The sequence below is a fragment of the Bos taurus genome, chromosome 14, assembly GCF_002263795.3.
Source record: "Bos taurus isolate L1 Dominette 01449 registration number 42190680 breed Hereford chromosome 14, ARS-UCD2.0, whole genome shotgun sequence".
Classification (NCBI taxonomy): Eukaryota; Metazoa; Chordata; class Mammalia; order Artiodactyla; family Bovidae; genus Bos; species Bos taurus.
The window spans coordinates 7882141-7906090 of NC_037341.1; the positions used below are offsets into that span (position 1 = coordinate 7882141).

Consider the following 23950-nt stretch of genomic DNA (forward strand, 5'->3'; position numbering starts at 1 on the left):
TTGCCCCTGTTTCTTGATCTCTTTGCAACTTGGGTATTCCATAAAGAGGGCTTTCTCCCTCCAGGAGAAACGTGCGCCTCTTAGAATATCAAGCAACCTCTCTGTTTTTTAGAGGTCTTTGTGCTTTCATGAAAACTGGGAGATCCTTCTATGACAAGTGCCTGTCATCCCAAAGAAGCGCTACAATCACAGTCTGGTGCAATGACAGTCTGGCGTGTCCTGGGGTGAGCGCTCAGCCAGCAAACCCTGTGACCCACAGGACAAGTCCCTCCTGGCCATGTTTTACAAATAAAGTTTTACTGGCACTCAGCCAAGCTCATCCATCGGGGCTATCTGTGGTATGTCACACCACAGCAACCATTGCGACAGAGAAAGTGTGGCCCCAAAGGTTGAAATATGTACAGACCGGTCCTTAAGACAAAAACAAAATGTGTCGGTCCCTGGTCTAGAGCTGAGCTGTCCACAGATATCCACTCCATCTGTGGCTATTTAAATTTTAATAAATGAAAATTAAATAAAGTTAAACCCAGAGCATTCTTTTCAATTAAAAACGAGTTTTTTTCAGTTAGTTCATTTTTATATAATTGAAAATTTACAGGTAAGCTTGCAAGAATAGTCATGGGTACCCTTTACCCAGATTTCTCAATGTTAGCATTTTATATATCCCAGCGTTATTATAAACACAGTGCAGCTGAGTCAGAAGCTGAGCATTGATTTGCTGCTAACATTGATCTGTAGTTCACAACACTGACCTTTTTTGACACAGTCAAGCCAATTATTTTCCAGAATATCCCTCAGTTTGTGTTTGTCTGATGTGTCCTTGTGATTCGATTGAGGCTGTGGGCTCTTGCCAGGAATCCCACAGAACTGATGCTGGGTCCTCAGCGTCTCCTGTTAGGAGGAGGGTGTCGGTCTGTCTCAGAGCTGGTGATGTTGCTTTGTCATCTGGTTGAGGTGGCCTCTGCGAGGTGTCTGCATGTGAAATTACCATTCCATTTTTATAATTATCAAGTATCTTATTGGAGCGTCTCTAAGACTGTAAACATCCTTTTACTCCTTAATCTGCCACACGAGCTTTAGCATCTATTGATGGTTCTTCCCTGCATCAGTTTATTATCAGCATGGTTACCAAATAGCGATTTTTCTCATCTCATTGTTTATTTTTCATTTGTTAGTTGGTTTTCCACCATAGAAAAGAACATTCCTCCTTCCTTTCCTTCTTTATGCGGGTTGTGAACTGGCAGATTTTAACTGTACTTAATAAATTTTAATCCTTTGTTATCATTAGTTCTTTTGATATTTTAAAGTTGTCCCAAATGTATCCAGTGAGGGATGTCTGCGGCATCTTTTTAACATCTCCCTGTTGGTTTTTTGATCACTCTCTTACTTGTTGGTGAGACACAATATTCTAGCCTCATTTTGTGCTTCCTCTGCCCAGCCTCAGAGTTAGCATTTTTCAAGGAATCCTGGTGCTCTTCAGTGCAGGATGTTATTTAGAAGTGCCATCTGGTGACAAGGCGTGTCCTTTATTACTAGGGTAGCATTGCTCCCAGGCCCTCTGGGCAGACGGAGTGGGCAATGTGAAATGGGTGGGGGGTGTGTGCATGGCTATACACACACCCATGTTCTTATGCATACATCTTCACATATACATCCACCCACATCATATATACGTGTTTCTATATGTACATATACACACCATCTAGACTATTTCTAACTCACACGTGTGGGTGTGTGCTCAGTCGCTCGGTCACGTCCGACTCTGTGACCCTATGGACTGCAGCCTGCCACACTCCTCTGTCCATGGGATTTTCCAGGAAAGAATACTGGAGTGGGTTGCCTTGCCCTCCTGCAGGGGATCTTCCCAACCCAGGGACTGAACCTGTGTGTCCTGCTTTGGCAGATGGATTCTTTACTGCGGCACCACCTGAGAAGCCCATTTCTAACTCAACCTATCTCTGTGTTAAAACCACCTTACGTGCACACTGATGGTGCTGGAATGTTCTTGATGCACATCTAAATGCTGGAGTCACCCCGCCCCTGCTGTCAGCACCATCACTCACCACATTTACTAAACTATGGATCAGATCCTGTCCAGACCCCTTCCTGGCCATTACTGCTCACAAAATCCCAGTGGCCCAAGTTCAGAGGAGGAAGCAAGATTCTGAAAAATTCCTTAACTTGTGCAAAGTGATGCAGCCAGCGAATGTGGCATGCTTGCAGAGAGTGCCTGTCTGCAGGCTGACATTTGATCAGATGGCCCTGGGAGACGGAACAGTCTCAGAGGGAAGAAACAGAGAAGGTGGGGGGAGCATTTGTCCCCGTGGATCAGGGCATCTCAGGCCCTCGAAGCAGCAAGAGAGCCAAATGATGCAGGTGGACACTGTCTCCTTTGCGTCACACCCCAGGAGCTGTGCTTATGACTATATCACTGATAGAGCCGTGTCACATGTAACAGGACGTGTGGCGATGCACGTGGTGGAGATGTGAGTCCGTGTGTGATTGCGGTGTGCCTGTGTGCTTCCTGGCGGGTGGCGTGTGGCTGCTGTCCTAGGCCTGCAGAGACCTTGATCTGGTTGAAGGTGTGATTACAGAACTGGGCCTCTCTGGGGAGCAGGCATTTCCTCTCGCACTGGGGTTTTCTGAGAGGGAGCTACTTAAGCACAGAGGCCTTAACGTAAATACATTTGTGTTCCCAGCTCTCAGCAGAATATTTGCAGAATGTGCAGTAGATCCGTGCTACTTTTATTTGTGCTTCAACCAAATCAGAACTGAGTCAGAGAGCTCTCAGATCTCTTGATGCACCAGGCCCTGTTCTAGTCAGACAGAGACCCAGAGAGTTCACGTGCTGGCAAACGGCGGGGAAGGCAGGAGATTGGCCTTGAGCAGTAAGAACTGGATCTGTGAGTGGCAGGGCTGGGGGCAGGCAGAGGGGGCCCCGGGAGGATCACAGGGTAGACATGGTGGCCCATGAAGGTGACTCTAAGATATTTAAGGAACTGAATCCCACTGCAGATAAAACAGTGAAGGGGGGCAGCAAGCAGGGGCTGCTGATCTAAGGACAGGTGAGGGGACTCAGCTGCTCTCCCCTGGGGTCTGTGGCCCCCCGCCACCCCCAGAGACAGGCCCATTTCCTGCCATGAGTCCTTTCAGGCCTGAAGAGTGTACATTCTCTCCCTCAGACCTCAAGCATTTCCTCTCCCAAAATAAATTTCATCAGCCGGCCCGCAGGCAAACTGTAGGCCAAGGCACTCTGCTAGATAAGAGCATGGCCTGGCAGTCGTTAGGGGCATGGAAATGGACAGCAGGGAAAGGCTGGTGGAATTTCTGTTGCTGATAACCTTTAAGAAAGGAGCGCTCGTTACAGAAGCCAAGGCTGTGTCCCAGGAAGGCAGGAGCCCTCTCTGAGTATCTGAGATGCTATCAGGTGGAAAAGGATTAGCTTGTCCTGGGCGGGTCTGAGGAGGGAACCCAAGTGGAAAAAGTGAAATGAACAAATTTCTGTTCACAGCATGTTTTTCCTTCTCACTCCCTCATTCATTCATTCATTCAACGAGCACAACTGGGTGCCTGGCACTGGGCCGAGCACTGGAGGGATAACAGAATAAGACAAGGGCTATATCTTCAGCATGTTAATAATTTAGTGGGTTCCCACTGTAGGGCACAGGGAACTCTGCTCAATGTTAGGTGGCAGCCTGGATGAGAGGGGAGTTTGGGGCAGAATGGATACCTGTACATGTAAGGCTGAGCCCCTCTGCTGTCCACATGAAATTATCACAGCATTGTTAATCACTATTGTTGTTGTTTAGTCGCTCAGTCGTATCTGAGTCTTTTGCGACACCGTGGATTGTAGCCCGCCAGGCTCCTCTGTCCATGCGATTTCCCAAGCAAGAATAACTGGAGTGGGTTAACATTTCCTTCTTCAGGGCATCTTCCTGACCCAGGGATCGAATCCATGTCTCCTACATTGGCAGGCGGATTCTTTACCTCTGAGCCACCAGGGAAGCCCCGTTAGTCAGCTATAGTCCAATATAAAATAAAACTTTAAAAAAATAATTTAATGGGAGAAACAGATGAACAAATTAGTGATATGTAGATATGCAGTTATGAGTTCTGTAAGGCTGGAAGCTAATAGAATGTAGGCGTTCTCTTTAAGAAAAGAATATAAGGTTAAGAATTTAAAAGACAAGCCCTAGCTTAATGGGGATCCTCTGAGGGTCCCTGGTCCCTAGGCTTCCTTGGCCTGGCCCAGGCCTCCAGTGGGGGAGGTGAAAGGGCACGAGGGTTTGTTTCCTGCAGGAGGCGGGATGAACACTTGGCAGAAAGGCCTGCAGCAGGAATTCTGGGGTCCATGCAGTAAGGCCCCCACATACGAACCTTCAAGTTGGGAACTTTCAAAGATGCAGACGTGCGAATGCAGGTTAGTAAATCATGAAAATTAGTCCGTGTGTCTGACTACACTGTCATTGTCACCTGGGCACATCTTTTACAAGCGGTTGTCTTCTGTGCGCCTTACTGTGCAGCACCGTGTAGAGAACAGTAGTGCAGCGTCTTTTATCTCAAGCTCAGGATGCCCAGAAGCAAGCGTAGAAGCTGCGGCAACGTAGCTCTACTGTAGTTTTCAAGGTATTGTATTGTAAGGTTAAAAAACATTTTTTTATTATTTTTTTATGTCTTATTTGTGTGAAAAGTTTTATAAGCCTGTTACAGTACAGCACTAGATAGCAGGTTGTGTTATTTGGGTGCCTAAGCTAACTTGGGAGAAGGCAACGGCACCCCACTCCAGTACTCTTGCCTGGAAAATCCCATGGATGGAGGAGCCTGGTAGGCTGCAGTCCGTGGGGTCGTGAAGAGTCAGACACGACTGAGCGACTTCACTTTCATGCATTGGAGAAGGAGATGGCAACCCACTCCAGTGTTCTTGCCTGGAGAATCCCAGGGACGGGGGAGCCTGGTTGGCTGCCGTCTATGGAGTCGCACAGAGTCGGACACGACTGAAGCGACTTAGCAGTAGCAGTAGCAGTAAGCTAACTTGGTTGAACTTTCAACTTACAAATGTGCTCTTTTTTTCTTTTTAGTTTAATCTTAAAATGTATTTTTATTTTTTTTAATTAAATTAATTTATTTTAATTGGAGGCTAATTACTTTACAATTACTTTACAAATGTGCTCTTAAAATGGAACTTGTTCATATGTAGGGACCTTGCTGTATAGTAGGGCAGCCTCGTCTTCTGGGTCCCTTGAGCCTTTGTCCTTGGGCTAAAGACTTTTTTTCCTTAATGCTGCCGGGATTTTCACAGGTGCTCTCCTTAGAGTTCTGCAGCCTGACCGTGTGATCCCACTTCCAGGAAGGTGTTCTGTGGAATCGCCTGGACTTAGGGGTGTAAGCGCTGGTGGGGTGAGTGTGGGCACTTACAGAGGGCTGGCCAGGCTCTCCTAACAGCCCTGAATATTGACAACTTTACCCCCACAGCCATGCTGAAAGCCAGCTGCCCACATTCTTCCTGTTCTACTGATGATGGAACCGAGGCACAGGGTGGCTAAGTCACTTGCTCACAGACACACGGCTAACAAGTGGAGGAGTTGGGCTTTCAAGGCACCTAGTCTACCTCCAGGGCTCCGGAGGCAGGGCTTGCTCCATTGCCTCTCCTTGATCCTCGCTGCCTAACTCTTTTATAGCAGCATTATGGAAACATCCCGAGTGTCCAACATTGGCGAGTGGCTAAAGGACATCCATAGAATGGGATATTACATACTTGATCCTTACAGAGAGTTCTTTTTTTAACAAAATTTATTTATTGTTAACTGGAAGATAATTGCTTTACAATGCTGTGTTGGTTTCTGTCACACATCAACATGAACCAGCCATAGGTATACGCGTGTCCCCTCCCTCTGGAACCTCCCTCATACCTTCCACCTCATCCCACCTATCTAGGTCATACAGAGAATTCTTACCAGCACGTTGAAACGCTTTGATTAGGTGCAACCGTGGAACATATAAGAAATGGCAGTGGCAACAGTGTTTCAGGGCCTGAACCCCCTCTCAGCCTCTGTACCCTCTCCTGGATGGTCATAACAGCTCATTGGTTCACACATCCATCCAACAGGTTTTAACCCAGCCCGTTATGTGCCTGGTACTGGGAATGTGATGATGACAAACTCAAACATGGACTCTGCTCTCCTGCCGCTAATTTACATCCAGCTTCTTTTTAAATTAATTTGTATTGGAGTATAGTTGCTTAACAGTGTTGTGTTCGTCTCTGCTGTACAGCCAAGTGAATCAGCTACACATGTACATATATCCCCTTCTGTTCTGGATTTCCTTCCCACTTAGGTCACCACAAAGCACTGAATAGAGTTCCCTGTGCTGTACAACAGGTTCTCAGTTCACTATTTTATTCATAGATAAACCCATCTCTTACATCTCCTGTATTGGCAGGTGGGTTCTTTACCACCGATGCCACCTGGGAAGCCGGTTTTACGCAGAGTAGTATATATATGGGGCTTCCCTGGTGGCTCAGGGGTAAAGAAAGAATCCATCTGCAATGCAGGAGACCCAGGTTCAATCCCTGGGTCAGGAAGATCCCCTGGAGGAGGAAATGGCAACCCGCTCCAGTATTCTTGTCTAGAGAATCCCCTGGACAGAGGAGCCCAGCGGGCTACAGTCCATGGGGTCGCAGAGTTGGACATGACTGAAGCAACTGGACATGTGTGCACATAGCGTATATGTGTCAATCCAACTCTTTCAGTTCATCCCGACCTACTTCCTCCCCTTGGTGTCCATACGTTTGTTCTCTCTATCGTATATTAACACGTATGTGTGGAATCTGGAAAAATGGTACAGGTGACCCTATTTGCAAAGCAGAAATATCGTCCGGCTTCTGACTGCAAGGTCTGCCTGGGCTTTCTCCCTCCATGTGACCCTGGACCTATTTTCCTGGGACTCCGATTGACCCCCAGCCCTCAGATCCAGCCCCCATCTGCACCTATTGCCTCATTTCTAAAACGGACCAAGGAGCCACAGACCTCCTGGACTTCAGAGCATAGGCTCTTCACAGTCGTCAGCAGCCACACCTCACATCATTACCACCTTCTAGAAAAGGTGGAGAAGAAAATGGCAACCCACTCCAGTGTTTTTGCCTGGAGAATCCCAGGGACAGCGGAGCCTGGTGGGCTGCCATCTCTGGTGTTGCACAGAGGCGGACACGACTGAAGCGACTTAGCAGCAGCAGCAGCACTAGAAAAGGTCAAGCTCCTGACAGCTGCAGGGAGTGCCCTCCTCCCTGAATGTTCAAACATCCAGCCCCCGTGGACAGCCAAGCTGGAATGGAGGAAGCAGGGGCCCTGGATTCCAAAGAAAAAGCTTCAGGATGGCTCTCCAATTGCCAGCGGTGCATCCTTAACCTGATGAGCTTTGTTCCCTCCATTGATGGGGCCAGTCCCACCCACCAGGGGAGATGAACCCCCACGGCGACAGGCAGGCTGTGGCAGGTTCAAGGCCTGGAGTGGCACCCGCCTGGCAGCACCCACGTCTGTCCCTCTCCAGCTTTGGGGGATCAGATCAGACTTTTTACAGATCAGATCCCTGATCTGTAAGAAATGGGATGGTCACAGTACCCACCTACAAGGGGTTGTGAGAATTAAATGAGACGATGATGCAGAAAGCTGGGTGCGGTGCCTGGCCCGTAGGCAATGCTGGATAAGTTACAGCCCTGTTATAAGTGTTATTACATTATAGCTGTGCTGGAGGGATGTGGGTGAGCTGTGAGGGTAGCAGGGGAAGGTGTCTGCTTACAGCACAGACCCCTGGGGTAGCTGCTGCTGTCAGGCCCAGAGGCCTTAACAACATTAGTGTCACAGGAGGGCATCCACCCAAAGCGTGGACATTTGTCGTTGTTGTTATTGTTCAGTCGCTCAGTTGTGTCCGACTCTTTGCGACCCCATGGACTGCAACATGCCAGGCTTCCTTGTCCTTCACCATCTCCCGGAGCTTGCTCAAACTCATGTCTGTCGAGTCAGTGATGCCATCCAACCATCTCATCCTCTGCCATCCCCTTCTCCTCCTGCCTTCAGTCTTTCCTAGCATTAGGGTCTTTTCCAATGAGTCTGTTCTTCACATCAGGTGGCCAAAGTATTGGAGTTTCAGCTTCAACAACAGTCCTTCCAATGAATATTCAGGACTGATATCCTTTAGGATGGACTGGTTGGATCTCCTTGCAGTCCAAGGGACTCAAGAGTCTTCTCCAACACCACAGTTCAAAAGCATCAATTCTTCGACATTCAGCCCTCTTTATAGTCCAACTCTCACATCCATACATGACTCCTGGAAAAACCATAGCTTTGTCAGCAAAACAATGTCCTTTTAGAAGCCAAGCCCACAGACTGAGTTATTCTCCAGAAAACAATTTCTATTCTATTCAGACCCAGCTGATAAGCATTTGTGTGTTCACCAATAATGTTTGTTCCTGAAGGGCGTTGAGTTGTGCCTTTCCTTCTTTCACTGACCATTTCCCTTATGGTCTAGGGACCGAGTCCAGATTCCACCACAGGACAGACAAGGCCAACATGACCTGGTTATCTGCCAAGATCCTCAGCCTTATCACTACTCTCTGGCCTTGTAGTTCTTATTATGATTACAAGATGAACCTCAGCAATGACCATCAGGGAACTTCATTATCAGTTCAGTCGCTCAGTCGTGTCCGACTCTTTGCGACCCCACAAACTGCAGCACGCCAGGCCTCCCTGTCCATCACCAATTCCCGGAGTTCACTCAAACTCACGTCCATCGAGTCGGTGATGCCATCCAGCCATCTCATCCTCTGTCGTCCCCTTCTCCTCCTGCCCCCAATCCCTCCCAGCATCAGAGTCTTTTCCAATGAGTCAACTCTTCTCATGAGGTGGCCAAAGTACCGGAGTTTCAGCTTTAGCATCATTCCTTCCAAAGAACACCCAGGGCTGATCTCCTTTAGAATGGACTGGTTGGAACTCCTTGCTGTCCAAGGGACTCTCAAGAGTCTTCTCCAACACCACGGTTCAAAAGCATCAGGGAACTTAGGGAAAAACAAAAACAAACAACGTTTTGGCTCAGGAGTTCTGGAGGTAAATGGCATGCCCAGGGCCACACAGGGAGGTGGGGGGCATGCACAGACCGGGGGTTCTGCCTTTACTGGGGCCAGGGTTGGTGGGGGGAGGGGCTAATGTTTTGCAAGGTTGCTCCTCATTGGCAAATCTGAAACAAAAGAGAGGGAATAAAGCAAGTGTAGGTAGGGAAAAGCAAGAGCACTCAGAAAGGCCAGCTATCTAGATCCCCCAGACTTTCTAGAAAGAGGAACTTCATGGGTGGGGCCACGTGACTCTTTAGTTGTGGATCTGTGGCAGTGTGTTTACGACATAGATGCCTAAACAATTAAAAGCTTAATGCAGGCACTTACATTGCAATCAAAAGAGCTACTTGTCAGGCATTTACAACTACACAGATAAAGAATCCACCTGCCAACGCAGAAGATGCAAGAGATGCAGGTTCAGTCCCTAGGTCCGGAAGATCCCCTGGAGAATGGAATGGCAACCCACTCCAGTATTCGTGCCTGGAAAATCCCAAGGACGGAGGAGACTGGAGGGCTACAGGCTATGGGGTCGTAAAGAGTGGGACATGACTGAGCGACTGAGCATGGTACACAGTACCACGGCTATAAATACAGATAGAGATACAGATGCTTCCTATGTTCTCATTACCCTAAATAGCGTTCATACTAAATGAAGTAGCTTTGCTGTCTCCAGGACTTAGAATATGTGACGTTTATCTGCTCTGCCCTCCACCTAGAATGCCCTTCTTTTATCTTCCTGCTTCAATCATCTTTCCTTCAAAACTCAATTCAAGCACCGCTTCTTCTGGGAATCTTTCCTCCCTGCGTCCTGTACATTCCCCCAAACATCCTGTGTGTGTGTGTCCCCGTGTGTGTGTGTGTGCGTCTGACTTTCATCCTGCTGACTCCACTCCTTACGGTGCCTGGCCTGTGTGTGTGTCTGTTTTCGCTGTTGGCCCAGGAGCTCAATGAGGAACAGGAATGTGTGATTCATCCTTCGTGGGGACTTCTTGAGAAGCCAGCTGGGCCAGGTGCAGCTCTGCATCTCCAGGGCCAAGCATGAGCCGCTGAAAGCGGGCCCGGTTTGTCCACTTGTCTCAGCCACACAGAGCCAGCCCTGGCTGTTGGTTTGATCAACACAATGTCCAGCTCACTGACCTCTCTGCTGAGCTGGACATGGGCCTGGTCCCCCTTGGGGATCATTTCTTTCTCCTTGGACACCCCCTGGGGCATCACTCAGCTTGCCACAATTTGGAGATCTGGAGATGAGGGAATCCCACGTCTAGAGGCTCTGGCTGTTTAACGTTGGGACTGTCCACCATCTCTGTTGTTCACAGCTCAGCCCGCCTGCCTTCAGAACACCTGCTATTTATAGATCTACATGCTCAGCCTAAATTAAGCAAGCACACCTTATCAGGATACCACAGCACACCACAGCCCTTTCAGATTTGGATCATGAGAAAGAGGAAGAAGGACATGGGAGGGACCCAGAGCCAGCCTGTCTGAAATGCACTTGGCCAAAATATCCCGTGCCTGTGCAGGGAAGAGGCACACTGCCTTGTGGCTCAATGGCTTCTCATAAACACTTTGTCACAGGCACTAAAAATATCCCCAGTGCCAGGGGATTGACCGTCAGAAAAGGAGAAGGACTGAAGGGAAGGTCCCTGGGACAGGGGAGTGGTTAGATGTTTGGAATTGGTTCCCTGTACTTTGAAACCTCAGCAGGTAGACAGGCACTTAACTGAAACCTCCTTGAGGGCAGGCGCTATCTCCTTCCCCATTGAGCCCCCAGTATCCAGGTCAAGGAAGGGTTACTGGGTGAGTGTTTCTGGAGTTGTCCTGAACAGCTGTCGCCCTGTACAGTTGTGTAATGACCCTTCAGGTGGCAGTACCACTGACTCAGTCATCTCCGTGGCAGCATATTTCTGTATAAAGTATGTCAGTGTCTATGGTCATCATCATCAATCATCATTGTAAACAACACTGCCCGGAACATCTAGTGGCTTTAGCATTTTATTTCTTTTGGACTGTGTCCTTGGGCTAAGTTCCCAGGACAGAGATCCTAAGAATGTTTTCGGGGTTCCTGTCACGTATTATCAGTTGTGACTTTGTCATGGTACAAAGGGAGGAAGGGAGACCAGGGGACGGGAGCTGGAAAACAATTCCCGCTGAACTGGGAGCAGGAGGGAGGCGGCAACAGTAAGAGCTTGTGAGGGCGAGTGGGTCTGCTGCTGTCAGCTGGGTCCAATGGCCCTCCCCCCTGCACACACACAAACAGACACATTCGTCCACATAGGAAGAGGCATGTTGGCTGTCACAGCAGCTGGAGGGGAGGGTCTTCTGTTGTTCTATAAGTAGGGGCCCGGGATTCTGTGCATCCTGCAACATGGCCAGTCCTGAGCTGGGCAGGAAATGCCAAGATGCACTCTTCAAAAACCCCGAGGGGCAGTTGGTAGCATAGCAGCTGTTCTTAAACAGTTGGTTTTGAAGGCCTCTTTACAGGGTCTTAAATGTTACTGATGGTCTCAAATAGCTTTTGTGTCTTCTGTCTTTAAGGAGACATTCTTTACATATTTATCGCTTTATTTAAAATTGGCAATAATAGGTCTATCACCTGATTATAATGAAAAACAGCTACTTTCCCAAATGAAACAGAAATTTAGTGAGAAAAGTAGCATCGTCTTACTAATCTCCATGTCTGGCTGAAAGGAAAGCAGCTGAGTTCTCAGTCTGCTGTCGCCTCGGTCTGTGCTGGAATCCCACACTGCCTGTCTCTGGGAAGCAGAGGCAACAGTCAGTTCCTGAGACAGTGAGAATGAAAAAGCGAGTGGTGTCTTGCCATGAAAATGGTTTTGCCCTCATGGACACCCTGGAAGGGGCTCATTGACACCCTGGCGGCTCTGGAACATGATTGACGGAGCACAAGTGCATGGTTAAGAGCTTGGCTTTTCAAGCAGGCTGCTGAGAGGGGAGGGGCGGTCAGCTCCCAGGGTCACCTGCACCCAGCTGGGTGACCTTAGGCAGGAAAGGTAACTCCTGTGCCTCGCTTCCAGCCTCTATCAAATGGGATAGTAGGACCTACTTCTCAGGATCATTATGAGAATTAAATGATCGAATATGTATAACAGTCAAAGAACAGTGCTTGGTACTTATTAAATGCATGTATCCACATATACATGTGTGCATATATGCTATATGTATATGCATATGTGTATACCTATCATACTTTATATGAACACTATATGTGTCTAAATGTATTTCTATACATGTCATACCAATGTGCATGTATGTATACATATCATACAACATGCATATACTATGTATGTGTATATATATGTATATACTGAATAAAAAATAATTTTAAGTCACCACAGCAAGAGTCACCCATGTCACTTCGTTTCTAAGAATTTGAATCTTAAACACAGCCCTATTTTTTTAATTAATTTTTATTCGAGTGTAGTGGCTTTATAAGGTTGTGTTGGTTTCTGCTTGTCCAGCAAGGTGAATCAGCTATACGGGTGCAAACATCCTTCCCCTTTTAGTCCCCATAGAACACTGAGTAGAGTCTCCTGAGCTGTACAACAGGCTCTCATTAGTTATCTACTTTGTTCATAGTAGTGTATATCTCTCTGCCCATCTCCCGATTCATCCCCCAGCCCAGCACCGCATCCTAGCGCAGCATTTCTGACCCCTCACCCAGGTGGGGCGCTGCAGGAACCGTCACACTGTGCTCAGGGTCTGTCTCGTGGAGCATGGCCAGACGCTAGCTCAGCTGTGGGGTCACATGTCTGTCCCCCTCATGCTCCCTGGAGCCTCGATCAAGGGCTTGGTGACAACTCCAGACCGTCCTTCTCGTTTTCTCTTCCTCCCTTTGCTGGTGAAGTGACTGTCTTCATTTAGCCGCCTGACTGAGAACATCTGGCCGCTGAGGCAGATATCAAAGTGGGGGTCCCAGGTGCCTGGCCCCAGAGAGTCCCCAGAAACCCCAGGTGCCTCCTGGGGGCTCGCGGGGCTGCTCTGTCAGCAGCACGGCTCACAGGGGGAGTGTTTTCCTGAAATGCTTTCTGTCTAGAAGCTCTCAGTGTGAGCTTTGCCAAGGCATATGCATTCCCTTAGCCTTTGAAAATACACATTGGTTCAAAGAGAGGAAAAAAAAAAAAAATAGGTCAGCATGAATTATCCAGCCACAGCATTCGAGCACAGGAAGAAGGAATTTGGGCGGAGGGTCTTTTAATAAAGTGCTGGTTGCTGTTCTTCCTCTTGCTTTTTTCATTAATTCTACTAACAAATATTGACTGGATGCCTCCTTGTACCAGGCAGGGTTCAGAAAGCCGGGACTGCTTCAGTCAATCCCTTGGGAAATGTAATAATATATGACTTCTGATAAAAGACAAAGGTAAAGGATTCAAAGATTTGTAGGAAGATGGGAAGTGCTGTGAGAGCGAGAAGCAAGGGGAGGAGAAGGTTTGAGGGGGCTGCTGGTGGAGGTGATGGGGAGGCCACACAGAGAGTAGACAGGTGAGCAGAGACCTGGAGGCGCTAAGGATCTGACCCAGGTGGGCACCAGGGGACCGCCATGGCCAAGCCCTAGGTCAGGAGGAGTGTGACTGGTGAGTCTGACCAGCAGTGGACTCAGGGGGCCCTGCAGAGTGAGTGAGGGGCCAGATGACCAGGGAGGAAGGGGAGGGCAGATTATAGGGGTTTCACCTTGGACTTTGGGTGACACTTGTCTCCAGGGGTGACCCTTGTCTCGATGGACTTCAATGACTTCCTGAGGTTAATTCCCTCCTCCTGTAATTAGTCAGCCTCCCCTCTTCTGGGAAACCAGCCCTGAGCCCTTGACTGGGCTTGGAGCCCCTCCTCTGAACATCCGAGGTCGTCCACGTTGGCCCCTAGCCTCGCATCCTCCAGCTCAGATGGAAATTAATCCACCTACCAGATTAAGGTCCATTAGCTGGGTGTTTCAATTTTCTGTCCACCAAGTGGGTGGCAGCTGGTCTTGGGTTTCATGACCTCCTACCCTTGTTCAGGAGCACCACCCCCAACCTCTAAGCCCCTAGGGACTTTCTCAAATTGCATCTGTCCTCTAGGACTCTTTTCATCCTGTCCCCAAATGGACCTTGACCTCCCCCTTCCTCAGAACCCACTCAGATGCTCTTGTGCCCCTCCCAGGCACTCAGCAGGTTCTGCCTGGCGTTTGCCTGTCACATTCCCCCACAAGATGCTAAATTCCATGAGGCAGGGAATGGCAGCCTGAACTCTGTGTGTGTCATCTTCCCTGTGGCTGGAGACAGCTGGAGGGGGGGACCCACCACTGCAAGGTTTGCCCCCAGAGCCTTCAATGCCTGACTGTGTGGCGCTTCTGTGCCCCCGGCGTGCACCTGTCTCCCAGCTCAGTATTTGCAGCACCCACGTGTCCTTGCCTGGCCAACCCTCTGCCTGGAGTGCCCTTCCCCTATTTCTTTTATTTATTTATTTTTAATATTTATTTACTTGCTTATTAATATTTGGCTGTGCCTCCTAGTTGAGGCTCTTTAGTGGCAGCGTGCAAACACCTAATTGAGGCATGTGAGATCCAGTTCCCCCACCAGGGATCGAAATCAGGACCCCTGCACTAGGAGCCCGGAGTCTTAGCCACTGGACCACCAGGGAAGTCCTTTCTCCTATTTTCTTCACCCAGCAGGTCCCCTATCAGCCCTTACTAACTCAACAAAAGGGCCACCTCCTGGGGAAACAGTCCTCAGTCCTCAGTGCTCCCTCCCCTTTAGCGCCAGCCCCTCCCCTCTTGGTGGCTGTTTTCACCTCCCACGGAGGAGAGGAGGCTTTGATGTGTCAGAAGGATTCACGGGGCCCTGCCCTCGGAGCCCTTGGAGGTCCGGAGCAGGGGCAGAGAGCTCTTTCTGTAAACGGCCGGAGATAGTAAACATTTTCATTTTTGTGGACTGGATCGTCTGTGTTGTGACTGCTCAGATATGCCACGGCCGCGCAGAAGTGGCCACAGGCAGTACAGAGATGAACAGGCATAGATGTGTTCCAGCAAAACGTCATTTACCAAAACAGGCGGCCGGCCAGATCGGGCCCACGGGTGGCCATTCGCGGAATCCTGGACTTGACTCAGCCTTGGCTTCAGAGGGAAACAGCTTGACCGGCACACGCACACCCTGTTTGCTGTCACTGTGGGGCCCCCGGTCGCTGGGCAGGAGCTCTTCCTGAGCGCAGCGTTTGCACCCAGAGTCGCACCCTCCGTGACTGGCATGTGCCCAACACAGGGCCAGCTGCTAGGACACAGGACGGGTCAGTGAGCGAGGCGATGACATTCCTGCAGGTCCTGAGCCTAGTAAGCCAGGCTGGACCTGCCCCTTCCCTCCCAGCACCAAATGCTGGGGAGGGGCCAGTCATGGGCTGTGGGACCCCTGGGCGAGTCACTAAATCCCCTCCTCCAGGTGCATCTTTGCTGCACTGGTTTTAAGGGGGTGCAGATCATGCCATCCCCTCGAGGTGGCGCTGGGAGGATTCGGCTCAGCCCTCCCGACCCCTAACAGCCTAGGAATGCCTCCCCCCTGGCCGCAGCCCACAGACTTCTGAGACACCCGGCCTTAACCGCAGAGCTGTGATGGGGGCTGGGGGCACCTGGAACTTCCTGTCTGCTCTTAGTCCCTGAAAAGGAGGCATTGAGGTGTGAGACCCCCCAGGAGGTAAGCGGATCCCATCCTGCACTAGAATTTTCTGGGGTCTGAGTGGCTTGAGTCCTGACATATACTTAGGCAGGAGCACACACAGCAGCTTGTGTGCTCCAAGTACGATTCACACACTATTCACTGTTCACACACATTATTTAATTGCCGTAACTGCCTGTGCTATGGATATTATTATCCTGATGTTACACAAGGCCTTCTGCATCATAGAGGTTGAACCGCACAGGAGCAGAGCTCGAATTTGAACCCAGTGTTCTGACACCGAGCTTTGGCTCATAACCCCCAGGGCAAACTGACATGCAAGAGAAAGCATACAGAGCTGGAGGGAAGCGGAGTGGATCAAATACACCCGCCAACCCAGCCCCCTTTCTCGAGCTGGTACATGGTTACACAGAGAACTGAAGTAACTTGCCCGAGATGACGCAGCATTGGTGACAGAGGCAATATTTGAATCCAAGGGTTGATTTCCAGTCCAGTACTTTATCCACCAAACCCAAACCTCTCCTTTGGCTTGGGACTTGTAGAAAAATACAACCCAGACTACTACAAACTCTCATCTTAGCCTTTATTAAGAAGCAACCCCTTCTCCAGGCAGTGGCAATATGGCTGTGCACCTTAGTTAACATGGATAGGTATCTGGGCCTGGATCCGGCCAGATCTGGGCTCAAGAATCAGTATCTGATTGTTGTTGTTCAGTTACTTAGTCGTATCCGACTCTTTGTGACCCCGCATGGACTGCAGCAAGCCAGGCTCCTGTCCTTCACCATCTCCCGGAGCTTGCTCAAACTCATGTCCATCAAGTCAGTGATGCCATCCAACCATTTCATCCTCTATCATCCCCTTCTCCTCCTGCCTTCAATCGTTTCCAGCATCAGGGTCTTTTCTAATGAGTTGGCCCTTCGAATAAGGTAGCCAAAGTATTGGAGCTTCAGCTTCAGCTTCAGCATCTGTCCTTCCAGTGAATATTTAGGGTTGATTTCCTTTAGGATTGACTGGTTGGATCTCCTTGCAGTCCAGGGGACTCTGAAGAGTCTTCTTCAACACCACAGTTCAAAAGCATCAATTCTTCACCGCTCAGCCTTCTTTATGGTCCAACTTTGACGTCCGTACATGACTACTGGAAAAACTATAGTTTTGACTAGATGGACCTTTGTTGGCAAAGTAATGTCTCTGCTTTATAATATGCTGTCTAGGTTTGTCTTAACTTTCCTTCCTAGGAGCAAGCGTCTTTTAATTTCATGGCTGCAGTCACCATCTGCAGTGATTTTGGAGCCCAAAAAAATAAAGTCTGTCACTGTTTCCACTGTTTCCCCATCTATTTGCCATAAAGCAATGGGACCGGATGCCATGATCTTAGTTTTCTGAATGTTGAGTTTTAAGCCAGCTTTCTCACTCTCCCCTTTCACCTTCATCAAGAGGCTCTTTAGTTCCTCTTCACTTTCTGCCGTAAGGGTGGCGTCATCTGCATATCCGAGGTTATTGATATTTTTCCTGTACTCTGATAGGCTGGAGCAAATCTCTGACTCTCTGGTTTCTCATCTGGCAACTGGTGCTACAAGGCCCCAGGTGGCTGAGTTGTTCTGAGAACTAAGTGCAATGACGTATGTGTCATGCCATCCCGGAGTCCTTGGTCCTCAGCAAGTGTGCCCTCTGGTCCCCCATCCTCATCTGCTCCCTGCTTCTCCCTCCCTCATCACCTCTGCACCAGGGAGCCATGAGCACCCCTCCCACTTCGCTCTGCTGCAGAACCTCTCCCATGATTCCTCCCGTGAGTGGCCGCTCTGACCTCGGCTTGGGCAGTACTGCAAACCCAGGAAACCACGCTGAGCTATTTCCACCCCAGGGGCCGTGACAGCTCCCTTTTTTGTTCCTGCCCTATAATTGCAGGGTTTTACAGTGGTTTCTCTGTTGCCTGCAAGTCCCAGGATTCGCCCTGTTTCTCTCTGACAAGTAATTGTATCTCAGGAACCCGCAGCAATTAGGCCCCCAGCCCCTGGGTGGAAGCCCTCTTTGTGTGGAGACAGATGTCTGGATGGAAAGGAAGACGTTAGCTTGTTGAAGCGAACTCTGTGATTAGACCAAGCCTTTCATAAAGCCTCTGCGTGGATTTGCTGGCTCCTGATGCCTGGTGAGCCTTGAAGTCATCATCCACTCTTTCCAACTTCCTTCCCCTTGATCTTGGACAATCTGTGGGAGCCCAGACCGTGGGTGCTTGCTAGGCAATGAGTGATGAAGAGGGAACAGGAGGGTGCAGGTCTCTGGTGCCCAGGGCTAGCAAGTTGTCGTGTCTGCAAAGGTGGTAGAATCTTCAGCTTAGGGACTTGTCAGAATGCACGTTGCTCATGGCTCAGACCTGCCTTCCAAGCAAGGTAAGGCTACCTTTGGAAGAACTAAAGGAAGCTGGGGGGGTCAACTTGCCTGCGAAACAGTAATGTCAGCTGGAGGCGGCAGTGTTGCCTGGTGGTTAAAGCGCTATCCTGGGCACACTGCTGGGTTGTGTTCTGGTTCTACCACTTTCCAGCCGGGTGTCCCATCCTTGCAGGGCCCCCTTTGAGGTAGGTGCTAGTTTTAGCATCACCACCCCTCTTTACACAGAGAGGGAAAAAGGCACAGAGAGGTTGAGAGACTTGCCCAGGGGTGCCCAGCAAAGATTTGGCAGCGCCAGATTCAGACTTGGGGAAGCTGGCCCAGGAGTTCACGTGCTGAACCGCTAGGCTTTCCTGCCTCTCAGCGTGGAGGGAGTGACAGCGTGCACCTGCGTGGGTGTCACCTGTGCCGTGTGCAAACGCAAGCCCGGGGCAGGGCGGGCCCGTTGGTCCTCCGCCCCTGGGATGTTCGAAGGACAGCGCAACCCCCCGGGAAGGGCTGCACCACACCCTCCCCGGGAAGCTGGGCGGCTCTCCTCGGTTCTGGTCCAAAGGCTGGAGGCCCCTAGACGGGGTGCGACTGAGCAGGGTGGGGGTGGGGCCCCGGCCCATCTGTTTGGAATTAGACGGGAACGGAGCACAGTTGGCCAGAAGGCAGCCACACTGAGCCAAGAAACAGTTTGGAAACACTCCGCTCATGTCTCAGAGTTGACTTCTCCTCTTGTGATTCTGTCCCGGTCTCTCTACTGCGGCGCTCACAGACAAGCATGCTGGAGTGAGTGGCCATTTCCTTCTCCAAGGGATCTTCACCCACCCAGGGATTGAACCTGTGTCTCCTGCACTGCAGGCGGATTCTTTACCCGATGAGCCATCAGGACTGGGGACAGATCCAGGGATGCTCTTTCCTTGGCCTGGGGTGGGGGCCTTAGAAGGGTGAGAGGCAGTGAGCTGGCGAACACCGAACACCGTGAGGCTAGAGAGCGACCTTACTCCGGGGAGGACAAAGGTGATAACGAGCGACAGCATTGATCGTGTGCTGACAACGTACCGCTGGCTTAGCGTTTAAGCCCTGGGGTCAGCATCAGATTTGCCTCCAGCTCACAGATGGAACCTGGCCTCCCCAGGGTTAACCAGCACAACCTCCACAGCTGCTGAGTGACTCTGCTGGGAGTGGAAGCCAGGCTTCTGGATGCCAGCACTGGGCTCCTGGGCCAGCTGTGGCATGGGGTGAAGTCCTCCAGGGGTCAGAGCAGAAGCCTGAGTCCCAGGTTTTGTCTCTCACCAGCTGTGTGGCCTCGGGCAAGTTGACTGACCTCTCTGGGCCTCGGACCTTCTGCTGTGGCATACGCTGCATGACACTGTAGTATGTCCCCACAGGGACAGTGCAAGGAGCTTCACCCGTGTGGAGCCCTGACGGAGCTTGGAAAGATGAGCAAGGGCTTTTCTGTGCTCCTGGGTGAAAGTGACGCTGTCCCGGGCTTTCCGTTGGGATTGGAGAGAGGTTCTGGGGGCTGGGTGGGCCCTAGGGAGCCTCAGAATGCAGGGATGGTGTGCCCAAGCACTTCTTCCTGGAAGCCAGGCCCACCCTGGCTGGGCCTGCATTCTCATAGACCTTTGCTGACATCGTATATTGCATCCTGCTTTTCCTTCTCTTCTTTGGGTCTAAGCTTCTGGTAATGAAATCCCAAATCCTGGGAGATTTTCTCAGTAAATACAGCCTTGGGAGATTGCTATGTCAGGGTCCCAGGGCCAAGCATTGGGTGGCTGGAGAAGGTTTTGAAGGTACCAGCAGTTTTTAGGGTTGGGGAGCGTTGGTAGTTCTAGTTCATGATCATAAAAGTAGCCATGATCAGTGAAGAGAATCCTGAAAAGAGAAGAAAATGTGAAAAAAAAAGAAAAATTCCACAGAACTACCCCTCCAGGAAAGTACCTATTTTAGCATGTCAGAGAATTCTCTTTCACTGTATGTGTTTTGGTTCCTCTAGTGTTAAAACTGTCATCTGATTCTAATACTGTTTCCATTGTCTTTTAACAATTTAAGAGTATAGCAAATGTTTCCTCTTGTTTTAAATTCTTCATGAGCATTATTAAAAATGCAGAGTTTTGCACGGTATAACAGATATTTGCGCAGACTATGGCGCACTTAGTAATTTCCTTAAGGTGGAGCATGTTGGAGCTCTGTGGCGTTTTACTATTAAAAATAACATGATGATGGATAAAGAAGATGTGATATATATACATATTATATGTGGTGTACACACACACACACACACACACACACACACACACACACTGGAATATTACTCAGCCGTAAAAAATGAAATATTGCCACCTAAAGTGGGCGGACTTAGAGGGTATTATGCTAAGTGAAATAAGTCATACAGAAAGATAAATACTGTATGACTTCACTTATGTGGAATCTAAAAACATTAAACAAATGAACATATGAAACAGAAGCAGAGATATTAAAACAGAGAACAAACTATCGGTTGCCAAGGAGAAGGAGGGAAGGGAGAAAAGAAAAAGGTGAAGGAGATTAAGAGGTTCACACTTCCAGTTGCAAAGTAAATGTTACAGGTATGAAATATTCAGTGTGGGGAATATAGGCACTAACTATATAATATCTTTGTATTGTGACGTATCAAAACTAGACTTATCATGATGATCGTTTTGAAATATAAAGAAAAATGTCTCCATGCTATGCATCAGAAACTAACATGGCACTGTAGGTCAATTACACTTCAAAAATAATATAAAAAAAAAAGTGCACTTCAAACAAGAGATCAGATTTGTGGTTACCAGAGGTGGGAAGGTAAGGGAGAAATATTTGAATGAAAGAAAAAGGTAAAAACTTCCAGTTATAAGATAAATTAGTCCTAGGGATGTAACGCACAACATGATAAATATAACTAACACTCATTGTGTTTCTGCTCAGTCGTGTCCGACTCTTTGCCACCCTATAGGCTGCAGCCTGCCAGGCTCCTCTGTCCATGGGAGTTCAGGGAAGAATACTGGAGCAGGTGGCCAGTTCCTCCTCCAGGGCATCTTCCCGACCCAGGGATCAAACCCTCATCTGAATCTCCTGCATTGCAGGCAGATTCTTCACCACTGAGCCATTGGGGAAGTCATAATTAACACTGCTATGCATTATACGTAAGCATGCTAAGTCGCTTCAGTCATGTCCGACTCTTTGTGACCCTTCTGGACTGTAGCCCACCAGGCTCCTCTGTCCATGGGATTTTCTCAGACAAGAATATTGGAGTGGGTTGCCATGTCCTCCTCCAGGGAATCTTCCCGACCCAGATACTGAACCCACCTCTGATTACATCTCCTGCCTTGGCAGGCGGGTTCTTTACCACTAGCGCCACCTGGGAAGCCCATGTATTATATACTGACATGAAAAATGTTAAGAGGCTCAATCCTAAAAGTTCTCATCTCAAAGTTTTATTCTGTTTCTTTTAATTTTGTATCTATATGAGAAGATGGATGTTCATTAAACTTATCATTTCCTGATGTATGTAAGTCAAACTGTGATGTCGTACACCTTAAACTTATACAGTGGTTTTGGTCAGTTACATCTCGATGAGACTGAAAGAAAAAAAATAACATGATGATAAACCTCTCCGGGTACAAAACTGTCCACATGTCGAGTCGTTTCTGAGAGCTGATTCCTAGCTGGTGACCCCAGGGGCAGAAGCTGAGCGCTTGTTGAGGCTTTGGATGCTGCACGTGAAGGTCTTCTTGTTGGAGACTGGTGAGCAGAGGGGCAGGAACCGTGCCTCTGCTGCGCGGGGGTCGCGCTGCTGCTGAAAGAATCTGAAACCACCTGTACCCAACTCAAAGGAAAGGTACCAGCTGGACAAGACTCGGCCTTTCTTTCTGATGAATGAGAAGCAGCTCTAGGCGTCCTGATGAGCTCAGTTAAGTTTCACTTGAAGCGAGAATGACTAGGACCCCCCACCCCCCGGAAGGCAGACGAGGCAGGACACTGAAGCTTTTGTGCTGCTGGCATAGGGGGCTGCCTCCAGCAAGATGGGATTCACTGTCGAATATCGCTTCCTTGGTGACTCAGATGGTAAAGAATCTGCCTGCAGTGTGGGAGACCCGGGTTCCATCCTTGAGTTGGGAAGATCCCCTGGAGAAGGGAATGGCAACGCAATCCCGTATTCTTGCCTAGAGAATTCCATGGACAGAGGAGCCTGGAGGGCTACTGTCGATGAAGTTGCAAAGAGTCAGATACCCTGAGCAACTAACACTTTCATCCACAAAGCAGTGCAGCTGTGTGGGCACACACCCACTCCCTGCCTTCTCCTCCCGTCCTCCGTTCTTTATTCTCTAAGGATGGTCTCTGGACATCTGACCTGTTGCTCATTTATTTCTCTGATGAGTCTCTCTTTCACCTAGAACTTAAGATCTCTTCATCCATTTTACTCCTTGCTGTAGGGCTTTCCAGGTGACTCAGTGGTAAAGAATCTGCCTGCCAATGCAGGATGTGGGTTCAAAGTGGGTTCAATCCCTGGATTGAGAAGATCCCCTAGAGAAGGAAATGGCTGCCCACTCTGGTACTTTTGCCTGGGAAATCTCATGGACAGAGGAGCTTGGCAGGGTACAGTCAATAGGATAGACACTGAAAATTCTTTGTCCGATTTGCAAAGAATTGAACTTGACTGAGCAACTGAGCACCCACACTGCCCTACCGCCTGATCCATTACCTGCATACAACAGGTGTTCAGTAAATATGTATTGGATGAACAGGGGAAATTGGAAATTTCAGATCAAAGGTCCCTAAAACATGATTATTTGTAGTAACAAGACTTGACCACATTGATTTATTGAATTAAACGTGCCTAGCATGTAATCCTCGGCCCTTCTTGGGTTACCCTATGAGGTGGCTCTGTTTTCATCCCATGTATTTTCTGCCTCCTGCCCCCTTGTAATTACAACATAAACACTTCCCCATGTTTTAAAAAATTCTTTGTGAACCAGAATTTTTCTTCCATGCATGAGAGCATTCCAGATAGACTCCTGAGCACTTTGGATAGCTGGGAGCGGAACTGCTGGGGCATAGAGGATGCCTGCGTGTAACTTTTGCCACACTATTGCCAGGTCGTGTCTGAGGACCATTGCCGAGTTCGCCTTCCCATCCGCAGGGCGTGACTTCCCATGTCCGCCCACCAACACTTGGCATCACAGTGCCTGCTAATTTTTTGCCAGGCTAATAGGTGTCAAGTGGTGTCTCATTCTGTTTTTACTGGCATTTCTCTGATGGCTACCGAGGCCCCAGACCCCTGGGGCTGCCTTGCCCTCTGCCTGGCTCCTCTCCCACTTGGGCTCACTCTCTCTTCTGTGTCTGTTTCTGGACTCAGGACAGACATCTGTCCCTCCGCAGGCTCTGGGTCCCAGCCTCCCCTCTCTGCTCCCCAGCCACCCTTCCAGAAGGGTTGTGTTTACAGACCCAGTTCTGGAGTCTCATATCGCTGGGTTCAAAGCCTGCTCCAGCACCTATAAGCTGTGCAACCTTGACCAAGGGCCTTAACCTCCCTGAGCTTCAGAGTCCTCACCTGCAAACGAGGAAGAGCTTTCCTGAGAATTCGCTGAGATGATTTATGCAGAGCGTTTGGCGTACAGTATGGGCTGAGTTCGTGGTGGCTGTTGAGAATCAGAGCCCATGCCATCCTGTGTCCTGGAGAGGGAAATGGCAACCCACTCCAGCATTCTCACCTGGAGAATCCCCATGGACCTTGGGGCCTGGCGGGCTACAGCGCGTTGGGGTCCCAAAGAGTCAGACACCACTGAGCACATCCTAC

General features: G+C 49.4%; 1 protein-coding gene across 4 annotated transcripts in view; it reads left to right on the forward strand.

The window, feature by feature from the left end:
• Nucleotides 1-23950, forward strand: part of ST3GAL1 (ST3 beta-galactoside alpha-2,3-sialyltransferase 1) — a 90849-nt gene that overhangs the window by 17344 nt on the left and 49555 nt on the right. The gene's annotated exons all lie outside the window — the stretch shown is intronic.